Here is a 13,020-nt window from a genome sequence, read left to right on the forward strand (position 1 = left end):
GCCAAATGCAGCAGGAAGCATAAATTTGGACAAATACAGATTTTTCCCTATTTGAAATACATGTATTCACTTTCTTTGCCACTGCAGAAACACTTTCTATGTGTCATTGTTTCTTAAGCAGGAGAGGTTTAAATGAAAAGGAGACAAGACCATAAAAAGCAATGGTTGAGTTTTACTCTTGTATTTGCTCTGTTTATTTAAAAGTGGAAAGGTGCCTGAAGTGCTTTATCTTGGGTCTCTGCTTCTTTTGCATTTTAAAAACCATCACAATAACACTGGCTGGAGTTACTGCTGTTTCTCAGTCGCAGTCACTCAGAGTGACCTTAGCTGGTGCCAGAGTGGCTGCGAAGCAATTAAAGCACACAGGGGCCTGGCTTGCTTGGGAACAAGTAACCTGCCCTGAGCAAAGCAGAGAAGTCGAGCAGCCATTAGAGGAGAGATGGGCCAACATCTCTCAGATCTATGGCCAGCGCTGACAGAGCTGGCAAGGGAACCACAGGAAACTAAATAAAATTTACAAAAACGAAAGACAACTGAAAAGAAACACTGCTCAAAGGCAAGACTGAACACATTTGGCATTTATTTTCTAAACCTGCCAACATCTCTTTTATGGTGTTGTTTTGCCTTTAAAACAAAATTACACACCTGTCACCTTTTAATTGAGATTTTTGGCACTGGTGTGAGTGTTGGTTTTAGTGTTCTCCCCACCTGTGGCATATTTTCATCTCCCTCTGTCCTCTTCTCTCCTTTTGTCTCAGTTCTTTCTTTCATGATGTGCTTTGGGAAATATATTTGTAAGTACAATGAGAGTTTCTCTGTTGCCTTTTGTTCCTGTTATTGTTGTGCTCTCCCTCCCCTGGCTCTATGCTCCCTAACTCTCATGAAAACATACAAAGAGGGCAGGAACAACCTCCAATTTTATTTTACAGGACAGCATTTATCAATACTGTTCTCAGGGTATACAAGTTTCATGGAGGGATTCAGAAGTGGCTGAAAAGAGTTGATAAAACATGGAGGTGCTTCAGGCCAGACCACGGCTACAGCTAGTGGGCAGCAAAGCCAGGGCTGATGCCCATGTTTCTCCTGGGCTTAAACTTCCTCATCCCAAAACCAACTTGGGTGAAGGAATAGAAAGAGTGGCACTAGGCCAGAGGTTCTCTGACTGCAGCTGACAGAACATCAGTATAGACCAGGAAGAAATTAAACTAAGGACAAATTCTCCCATAAATCTTCTTGTCAGCTTTCACATCTGTCTTGCATATCTCCTGCACTATAAGCAGCCCACAACAATAGCTCAGGAGAAGCTCTGCCTACATCCCCAACCCCTAAGGAAGCTGGTTGGAGGAGACCAGGAGCTTCACCCTGCAAGGTACTGGTGCAGACCTGCCCCCTTCCTGCAACCTGCCTTGGCCCTGGGCTGGGACAGTGAAACAGAGAGAGGGAATGGTAGTGGCAAAACTGCTCACAGCAGCTGCCAAGGAGCTGGGGCATGTGGATGCTGGGCACTGGGAGGAGAGTGTGGAGGGCAAATCATCTAGAAAAATGTCTGACTGTGCTGCTGAGGGAGAAAGCAGCTTGTCAGAAGGGAGTGGGCTGATGTGAGGAGCGGAAAACTCCTGTCACACCCAAGGGCCAAGCCAGCCTTCCTGAACATGCATGGAAAAGTGGGTGATGTCCCCGTCCCAGCTGGGAGCAGAGGGACGGGGGGAGAGGGACTCCAGAGACAGGCTGAAACTGCAGTATCCTGGACCAAGTTTTGGGGAGAGGACAGGCTCCTGACATCTGATGGCTGAGGGGCTGGATTGCTTTTCATTTTTGGAGGCCAACAACATTGCGTCTGCTTCTGGAATGACTGGGCCTCTAATTCAGCAGCCTCACTTGATCAAAATCCAGCAATACCTGACTAGAGCTTCATACCAGGAGAAAGGAGAAAGGGCTGCTCACAGTCCCCAGGCCCAGGTCACTGTGCCGCCTCGCACGGTGAGGGTTGGGCTGCGTGCCCCAGGGCTGAGAGAGAATGGCAGCTGGGTTGGGGAAGGAGAAATGTTTGGGAACTTGGCGGTAAATGCTAAACTTCAGTACAAGGGAGCCCCTGAGGCAGCAAGGCCAGGCTGCAGTGCTCCTGCAGCGTGCTGGGTCGTTTCTGCGTTTTCCAGGTGAGGTTTCCCAAACAAGGTGCGGTGGTGGCTTGGCCGCCCTGGCCCCTGCTCGCTCTTGGGCTTTCCCACCATTTTGCAGCTGATGCCCTGTGCCCCTCAGTGACTGGCTCTCCCCCGAGGGAGGTGTATCGAGCATGGCTGCGCTGCCCAGCCACCCTGGGGCAGCGTCCCTCAGGGTTTGGCATCCAAGGGGCCACCCCATTCCTTTGGAGAGTGTTCTGGCATGGTGGGGGGGCCCAGAAACTGCTGGAGCTCACTGAGGCAGCAGCCAGACCTCTGGTCTTCCAGCTAGTGAGACCAGCACATTGCCAGGTCTCGGCTTGGCCAGTCCAGTGCTTGGCATGGGCTGAGCTCCTTGGGCTGCTCCAGTGCCGCCTCTTGCTCAGGTGCACCTGGTGGGCTTTGGGCTGGCAGGGTCCATGTTGGGTGCCGTGCCTGCTGTAACCTCCCTCCCGTTCTCTCATTTCAGAGAATCACAGCAGCATGGCGGTGCCCTGTGGGGCTGGAGCCCACGGTTGGCCAGGCAGCAGCAGGCAGAGCGCTGTGGGTCATCTCAAAGGCGCTGTCAGGACCAGGGGAGGGCGTGGGACATAGCTCTGCCGTGTTTGTGACACCCACCAAAAGGTAATCTCCTCTGAACAGTTTTTTGGTAACTGTCACAGCGTGTCCCCACATAAAGGCTCCTGTTTGGGGAAGCAGCGGGAAGCGCTGGGGCTGTCAGTGCCCTGGAGGAGAGGAGCCTGCACTTCCTCAGCAATCACTCTTAATTGAATGTCTCTGGGCCTGCTCTCTATGACCTTATACTTTGTTTAGACATTAACACCTCTGCAAAGTGGGTGTTAAATGGTGCTGTTAGTGTCTGTAACGTTTTTACATCCACTTGAGGAGTATAAATGATTCTACAAGGTGCAGGGTAGTGGAAAAACAGCCTTTCCCTGGCTCCAGCTGGCTGGGGAAATTCAAAATAACTCCTGTGGAATCCGGCTCCCACCAAAGAGCTCTTTTCTTTCCTAAATTCTTCAGGGGTTTTTTTTACTGTTCTTGTAAACACAACAACTGAATCTCTAGTGTGTTTATTTTTTTCAGTTTAAAGAGGCTGAGATGTCCTTGTCTGAGCAGGTGGAGGTGTTCACCTTCTGCCTGGCTTTTAGGTCCATCGGTGTTTGAGAATTTTGTCACAATTTCTGCTGAAGTATGTGGTCTATCCTAGAAGTCTGAAACAGTTCTTTCTTTTCCCAGCTCTTACCCTGCGTGTGAGATGTGGTGACACAAGTTGTATGTGGAATAAGCTGATGGGCTGAGTTATTCCCTGTGGTATGTGTTTGACTGGCTGGGCACTGCCTGGCTTGTTGAGTAGTACAGTAGTGATCTCCAGGAGGGACAGTGGCACCCCAGTGTCCACTGCAGGTGGCTGTGGCAATCTGGAGTATGCTGGTACCTGCTGTGTCATTAGGAAAAATGGGATTGGAGAGTGGAGCCATGATGACCTCTCCATGCAAAACTTTGTCACAATTAATTTATGGCAAGGTTTTGTCTGCCCAGGTCTGTGCCATCACCCCCTGGATGCTGGTTTCAGGGGCAGGCAGGAGCAGATGCTGTTCCAGACTGATGTGAAGATCAAGAGGTTTCAGAACATTGTAGACATGAGTCCTCTCTTGTGTGTTTTCCAAGCAGTTTAAGCAAGTCAAAGCAGGGATAAAAGTTATATACTGACTCAGTAGTGCACCAGAGGAAAACATTTGGTCCTCCCAGTACATACTGTTGCTGAGCTGTTATAACCACGTAAAATGCAGGAGTGTTGCTTCATCCTCTGAACTGTTTCAGTTGCAGTTTTCATACTCACCATCAGTAAGACTTTCCTGCCATGCTTTGGCCATCCCTCTCCTCGATCACGGTGACAGAACATCTGGTGAATCTTAACTTCCTAAAAGGTATCTAATCTGGTGGTACCGCAGAATAAGAGAGGAAATTTCCAAACTAATAGACATAACTTGTTCAGGGTACTCAAGGTTGCAAGCAATGTCACGAGCCTCAACAAAAACAATGCTTCTACTCCTTGGGCAGCAGCAGTCAGCAAGAGAAAACCTGCAGTACGGTACACAGGATCAAAGGATTGAAAATCAATGCCTAGAAGGGTAATATAAGTTTACCTAGGCCCCTGAATACCCCATGTAGAGCATCTTGCAGCACTCTTGGGTTTGCAGCATTACTGTGAGGAACAGAAAGGTGGCATCCTTGGAGGGAAAGCCCAGCCAGGCATCTCAACCAAACACTAGGCCAAGGGCTGCCCTGCCACTGTACACACTCCTGTGAGCATGTGTGTGTCTTCATGTGTGACCAGAACATGCTGTAAGCCCTTCAGAAGCAGGTAATGCACGTAGTTACCACAGTCAACGCTGGAATGATCTTGCTGACATTTGTGCCAAGGATTTAGTGCTATAGACTGACACAGACTGTGAATTCAACCAATTATCATGTTTTTCCTTGTACTTTTGCTGGTATTTCATTTATCCTAGGAAGCTCCTCTCTGTTTCATCACTTATGTCTATTTTTGTAGACATAGACAGAAGTACACATCTCCAGTACACTGTCTGAATTAATACTCTGAGTGTATGTCTCAGAAATGCTGAAAATCCCTCATAATAAAATTTTTTGAAATTAACAAAGTAACACCTCAGAATTCCCTTTTTTTTTGCAAAAAGATTCAGATTCCTTTACTTTCCATATGGTTCGGGAATTCAAACACACGTGATATTTTGAGACTTGGTACCAAAAAGAAATTTCAAATTTTGACAGGTTTTAATTCAAGTGAACATAATCTAAGCATAATCTCCCCTTCAGGAATATAGGAAAGCAAGTTTGAGCTCAGGCTTTCTGTACTTCCATAAGAAAGCTTTCTTACTGCCTATTTCATTTCCACAGAGATACTATCGCTTATGTTAACAGACTTTTACCATACATAAATCACCTTTCTGTCCTTCTCTCTCCAAGAAAGAATGAATATGTAGTGCTTTTTGCTCAGGTTCTTCTTTCTCTGTATGTCCAGAAGATAAATGAATGCTCTGTCAAGTGAGGTTAGTGGGTTTAGGGGAAGGAAGGATTGTTTAGTGTCTTGGTGTGGTGAAATATAGCACTTAATGTACATATTCTGCTAGTTCAAGGCATGCCTTAAGAAAGTTTTATATTGTTTCTATGACAAACTAATAGAAAATCAGACAAAATGCTGATTTGGGATTTTTGTTTGTGACAAAGTGTCCTGTGTCCTTCAAACTGTATCTCCACTGAAGAGCACTAGATAATACAACAAGGAAGTATAATTAATGGTACATTTACTGCTGTGCTAGCATAGAGAAATACCGTTTTAGATTTACCCTGGACTGAGAATATTTTATACACCTTTGATTTATCTTTGGGTAGACTGTTATTGGCTGTCTGATACTGTCAAAGGTAAATCAAAGTCTTAATGAGGGCCCTGTGTCAACCTGTCCCACTGTATTTCAGAGAACATTTTAAAAGTTTAGTCTCAAGTACTTCCTTTTATCTCTCCTCCTCCTTTCTAAATCCAGTCCCATTTTCACAATGTACACCTTATAGATGCTTTCCAGATGGCTGCTATGAGCTAGTTTGCTCTGGGTTTTTTGGTTTGGGTTTTGTGGGTTTAAGTCTTGTGATATGTTTCTATTTCTCCTCTATACTCTCCTGTAAACCTTTAAAATAAGGAATAAATTAGTTTGTCATGACAAGGAATGGACGTATCACATACATAACATATTAATGTATGTATGTATAACAAAACCAAAACAAAACGGATATCCGATTCCAAGTGCTTCGAGAACAGGAAAATGGGGTCATTTGCCTTTTCGGTGTTCAGGTCTTTCACATTAAGAATCTCTCATACTATGTTATGACAGTTCCAGCTTGAAAACCTAATTTGAAGATGTCATTTACTTTGCCATAGATTTAGGCACTTATTTACTTAGGCATGTGAGTAACTTTCCTCTGGGGAGTAGAACATCACCTTTAGAGAGGAAAAGAAGTGTCAATACATGGTCTTGCAGAATTCAGGCAGCAGTATATACTTTAGTTCAACAAATTATAATTGTTTTAAAGGAAAATAGTTTTCAGTGTCACATTTGTCACATGCTATTTGATTAATGTAATTCTGCAATGGAATGTGAAGCTTTAAGATAGTGCCTTTTTTTAAAAACTCTTCTGAGGGGCATGAAGCTCTAGTGTGTCTAATTAATGCTTTAAATATTCTTTCTTATCAGTTTAATCTTTATCTATCTCTGTGCTGCCTTGTTACCTAATATTAACTACTCACTGAAATTGATTGTTTCTGGTCTTTTCAGCCGTTGATTGTTCTTTCATGGCTGAACATTTTAAAATAACAGTATCGATTTTTCTCACATTATAGCCCTCCTCATAACTCCTAACTAGAGAGTGTCATTGTGGCCTAAAAACATGTCGGGACACTTATCAGTGCTGAATTTACAATGAAAAATGTATGTTTAGTGCAATATTCATCCAAGCATCAGGATGTTAAAACAATCAATTCTATGATTCTATCTTAAACCAGTTGTATTTTCTTTAAGAAATTGTGAAAATATTTACTCACAAATATGAAATAGTGTGACACAGATCCTAGAATGTGCTAACTGGAATATGTTGGGTCTCCACAAGCCTCTCATTTACTGAGTTTCCACAGTTTCATGGGATCAGAGAGGAATAGAGAATAATTTATGTTCTCCTTTCAAGGCCTCACAGTCACCACAGCCTGCTATTATAAAAAATGCCTTGTGACCATCAAAAAATTATTACGTCTATGTCATTTTAGCACTTTGTAAAGACTAAAGTATTTCATATCTCCCTAACCTTGTAGCTTACATAGTGAAATGAAGATAGAGAATGCCTACATAGTTAATTAATGTCCGATGATTATTCCTGCCATACTTACTGAAGCAAAGGATCTTTTGAAAATACAGTCAGATTACAAGCAGAGAGGTGCTCACAACAGTTCTGAAGAAACAGCCAGCTAAGTGTGTACAGTGGATAGGGAATCAATATCATCTCTTGCACCTCTGATGGCCCAGAGCACTCACCATGTGCTTGGAGGTGACTGTCAGGCTTGTAGAGTAATCACTGGTGGCTGTGCAGGAAAGGAGGTTCACATCTGCTCCACGCTGGTGGCATTAGCAGTAGAATGACAAATGTCGGGCTTATTGCTTACACCTTTTGTGGTCTGATTTTACTGTACCACTTAGTCCTGGCTTTAAGGAAAGTATTCATTGTATTGCTTTCCATTTTCACTGGGGAAAGAGGGACAATTTTAACTACAGAATGAAATACAATGCGGTCAAGAAAAACTTCTTCACGTATTATAAATGTTAGGACATACCAGGAAGATATATGTAAAGAGTAGAAAACACAGTTGATTAGAAAATTCTTGCCAGAAGACTTTTGTCTAGATACCTTTTTTAGGTGATGTCGAAGCACGATAAAATTCCGTGTTGTTTTAGAAATGTGAATCAATTCTTGAATGTTGATGTGTCCTATGATTTATTTTGCAAGTGGAATGGTTTTTTTCTTCTCTGAAATGCATTTTTAACATTAAGTAGGTTTTATATATTAATAAAAAACTTAAGTAAAAATACATATTTTTGTGCTGTTCCTGAAGTTTAGGACTTGGGAGCAGGAAAAGCTACAAACCTTTTTCCTCTTGGAAACAAGTTTCAAAAGGATTGTATGCTTTGCAAAGCAAAAAAGTATGATAAGAATTCAGATAATCAGAACATGACATACTGACACATAAACACCAGGTCAGTGGCCACAGTGTGGTCTTTCAGAAGAACTGGCTGTGGACATAGTGTCAATGGACAACATGAATATTAAGAAAACCCTAAAACAAGCCCTCAGACTCATGAGCAGTGGTTGTCTCTGCAAGCACGCAAAGTGTTCTGACTCTATAAACCAATGCAGAAACAAAAAAATATCATGGCATTTTCTGTAAGATAGAAAGTCTTTTTACACAGGAGAGAGGCCATCTTTATCAGATTTGATTTCAGTTAACTCCTTTCACTGTATAATTTCCACTTTTTGACTCAGGATGCATTTGTGACTTTGATCTAATGATATCTTGAAGGCAGGTGATTGCTATAGATACATGACTAATCCAGACATCCTGCTGTGACAGTTATTGCAAGAGTTTGGTTAAAGTCTTTGCCCATGTAGTAACTGAGATCTCTGTAGATTAGATAATGCACCCAAAAGAAATCTATACATAATTATTTCCATGTGTTAGGAAGGCTGAAAATATCTGCATGGAAAAAAGATGGTCCTTCCTTATATGTCATAGATACTGAGAGTATTTTGTTGGGTTCATTCTGGAGAGGATTCTCATAAGTGCATGGAGAGGAATCACCCAAGTGAGCATATTAATTTAAAGGCCATACACCTGTAGACCACATTGCCATCCTTTCCTAAATAGCTGTCAGCTCATCCCAGCTGGCAGTGGCCCTTTGCTAATATTCCTGGCTATTACAACATCCATGACTATGTTTGAATATGTTTGTGTAGTGTCATAGACCTATGGACACATTTTCCTTCCTAGCCGTGATCAGCTTCACCTGGAAGCTACACACACACCCCTGCCCATGGGTCCAGGAGCCCCATTTAAGCTCAGCCCAAGGGCACTGGTCCCTTCCTGAGCAATATGGTAGCAGCGGTCTTCAGGTCTGCTACAGTCATGTCCTGTTGATCTGGACCTCAGCCTTGAGGCCGATGGTTGGGCCTGCCTGGCTGGGCCTTGGATCTGCCTTGCACTTGTCTTGCTGCTATGGACTTGCCTGGTAATCTGAGTTGTTGGCTGCCCAGCCTGCCCTGCTTTCATTTATCTCATCATTTGGAACAGGAATATTTCAAAGGATGAACAAGATTATATGGAAAAAAGACAAAATCAGGTGGAAGAAAAGTTAATACAGCACTTGAATAACCACAGAAGGCAGAAGATAACACACTGAAAAATTTGTACCCTGACCTAAAAATGTGAAATGTTGAAGAATAGACTGAATGTGCTTTAGAGGAGGAAGTAAAATTAAAAGGGAGAAAACAAACATTTACCAATGTCATAATTAATGCAGTTAAATAACACCAGGAAAACAGCCAAAGATACTGTTATAATTTAAGGCTGACACAATGAAACTTAGCATAATTAGTAAAAAAACGAACCCTGCAGGCATTAACTGGGTATATGGGGAAGGATTTTCAGGTGTTTTGAGCACATGCATCACCTATACTGATACCTGGGCCTTGTGAAACCGCTCTTAATATTATGATATACTGGACTCATCAAGGTATGTTGTGGATGCAAATATTTTTACTCTGAAAAAAACTTATGGTTTTGGGATAATTGTTTTCTGGTTTTGAAAACTTGGTCCATTATTGTCAATGTTTGGTTTGGCGCAGGAGATGAGTGCACCAGGGCAATGCTGTCAGTACCAGCATGAGACACGATCACTGGATCTTGGGTCCCAGCTATGGACCTTTTGCCCTTAGGATGTTCCTTGCTAGCTTCAGAAAGCTGGAAATGGTCATGGGAGTTGTTTTGGGGTTTTTTGTATTGGCTATTAAAATCAAAACGCTATTGTAAGGTTGTCTTCTGGTAAGTGAGCTGCTCTGATTTATCAATTGTTTGCAAGTGCTGTCAGACACTTCCTTCATGTGCACATGTTGGCGAGAAACCACATTAGAAGCAGTGGTCATTGCATCAAGTGATGTATGGCTCACCTGTCCATGGACTAAGGCTGGGCAGCAGAGACCACTGAGAAAACATTGTCATGAAGTCTTATCTCTGTGAGTTTCTTTCTATTTCAGTGATGACTGCTTAGCATCATCTGAGCAAGTCTTTAAACCTTCTTCCATGAAGTTGTCCAGACTAACAAAGTATCATGGAAGACAAACGTCAACTACACAAAAAGCCTCCTGAGCTTGGCCTGAGTTTTCTCCGGTGAACTTTTAATTTTTTATTTCAACAGCATGCAGTGGAGCAAGACCTTGAGTCATGAGCAGGGCTCCTGGTCAGACAGGCTTTAGGCAGGTCAGTGAAGCAGGCCTGGAAACAACTGTTGTCCCTGGGCTACTAATATCCAGTCTAATTCCCTGCATAATTGTGACAGTGATATCAGGAGAGGAGTCCCACTCAATATGAAGCTGCAGGCAGAGGGTCTGCTGCAGGCATTGAGCCAGAGGATGTATGTGTACAGTGATGTTAGATCAGGGCGGTGACACAACTGTGAGGTGCTTTGCTGGTGGTGGGTGGATGATCGTGAAGCCTTCCACAGTAATCTTTGAAATACCCTGGATTTAATTTTGGTGTCAGGCTGCTTGTTTCTGCTGAGAACAGTTTATGGCAGAGTTGTGTGTTTACAGAGAACTGTTAGGCTGCCCTTTAAAGTGTTTAAATAATATTGTATCAACATGGTGCAGTCTGATACGTATCTTAGCAACTGTGTCAAGTTCACGATGGGCTAAAAATTGGAGTGGAAATCAAACAATCTGGAGTCTTAGAGCTTAGAAAGCTGAGAATAAGGAGAAAATCACAAGGTTATTCTTGGCCCAACCAATGCTCTCCTTCAGCCTCACACTGTGCTAATTGGAGATTAACAAGTACCTTGAAACTGCAATTAAAAGGAGAGAGACAGACAGTATTTCCAAAAATCAATACCATAAAAAATGGTGTTTCAAGGCAAGAAAAAAAAAATGAAATGAATATGAAAATAAAAATGAAATAACAAGTGCAATTGAAATTTGAAAGGTGGTAAAGTCTGTAATGAAACAAAATTAATTTACCTGGTTTTATTTACGCTTTACTCATTAGCTGGTTCTTAAGTCTGGAAAACTCTGTATTTGAATACAAGGTTGAATGATGTATATTTAGCACAAGTGCTGTGTGCGAAAGAAGTGAGGTGCAGCTCCCTCCTTAAGCACAAACAAATACATGTCATCTACTGTGCTATTACAAAAACACATGCAGCTCTGAGCTGTGCAGAAACCAGCATCATAGAGAGTTTGCAGGTCTCCTGTTCTCAGACAGGTTAAGTGGGTCATAAATTGTCCCAGAGCTAGCAACAGTCACTTGGCATCACATTTCGATGATCTACATTCATGGTCACCCTGTTTATTGTGTGACTAGTTCAGATCGTTCCTGAACATACTGTGTGAGCAATTCTTTTTGACTACAAGAGGCTGAATTGGTACTGTCCGCAGTACCGGAAATGGGTCTGCAATATCTTTTACATTAGGGAATGAAGTATCCTCCATAAAGCACAATTCAACTTTCAGAATGTGTTATACAAGAGTTGTTCAAACATCCCAGGTACTCATTTATACAAAGATCTACGACTCGACTAATGGTTTGTATAAAGCCAATACTTAAAGGCATTATTAGTTAAGCCTATTAAGTACCCTGAGGATGATTGTAGGTCTGAGAGTTTCTAGCTGTCAGTACATCATCAAGACCAACTCATCAGATGTCTCTCCCAGAATTCTTACAATGCAGGATTGTGCTTCCTCTGATCATCTTTTTCCTTTCCAAGAAGAGATTTCAGTAGTTCTCACTGATTCTTACAGGAAAGGCAAAAATTTCCTACAAGCGATAGTGTGTACAACACTCTCAAAAGATCACAGATCCATGAAATATCATCTTGACTAGGTGGTACCATGTCTTAGTTTGAGTCTAATTAATAAAATCATTTGCACTCCTGCAAAGCTTCCTTGTTAGACCAGTCTTTCCAGAGGGGTTTGAGACAAGATAGCCATAATTTCTAAGCAAAGCACATAGCAAACTGGGTGCGGGGTGGACTTCTTATGGGGTTTGATCTCTTTCTTTTTTTTTTTTTACTTAGCCAAATTAAATTCACATAGAATTGCTGGTATTTATTATGCATTAACTATATGGTAAATTCAGGACAGGTGAGTTTTCAAATGATGCAGTGGACAAAGGGCTATCTATTACATAGTAATATATGGTGGGATAAGGGAAATAAAGACATTTTGGATTTTTGTGTTCTTTACCTAGAAAATGATGACCCATAATGAATACTTGTAACTAATCACAAATATTTTTCCAACTGAATCTTTAAAAGCACATTTGTGTAGAGAAGTGAAGCTGATTCGTTTGTATGTCATGGCTTTTATGGAACATTTTCAATACGGTTCTTAAAAAAAATCAACCCTGAAATAAGACAAATCTAAGGGAGAATGAAGGAAGAATAATAACGGCCCAAACTGAAACTGATGCAAAGTTTGGTTTAGGTGTTAATGGTTAGGACCTTATAGCTCTTGAATGTGCCTGGCAAATCACTGCAGTAAGTACCAGGGCTGAGGTTCCAGCCAGGCTTTGGGAAGAGATCCACTGTGTGAGAACAAAGCGTTTGGTTTGGCACATGGAGATTAAAGGATCAATTTGGTAAGATGGAGCAAGAGAGTTAATGAAGTTAAAAGGATCTTGAACTCGATTCACCACGTGATGAGGCGGGGGCACAAGGGGGTTATGTGGTTATGCTGTTTGTTGTACAGTATGAACCTCTGAAGAGTGGAGGTCCCATTTAATCTTTAGTTACTTTGTCCTTCCCAGACCTTGTGTCATGACTGAGATCTGAGATATTACTGACTCTGTATGCTCAGTAACTGAATCTCCCAGCTGATTACCTGAACCTTTCTCAGGAAGCACAACAGACAGTCTAAATATCTCTATAAGACACTGAGAGCATTTCACTACACAAGGGTTGACGAATTCTTTGAAGATCCCAATGGCTCAGACTATTGGAAAGAGCAAGAGATGGGAAATAACAGTAAGTCCAAC

Source organism: Athene noctua, chromosome 8 (assembly GCF_965140245.1).
Source record: "Athene noctua chromosome 8, bAthNoc1.hap1.1, whole genome shotgun sequence".
Taxonomy (NCBI): Eukaryota; Metazoa; Chordata; class Aves; order Strigiformes; family Strigidae; genus Athene; species Athene noctua.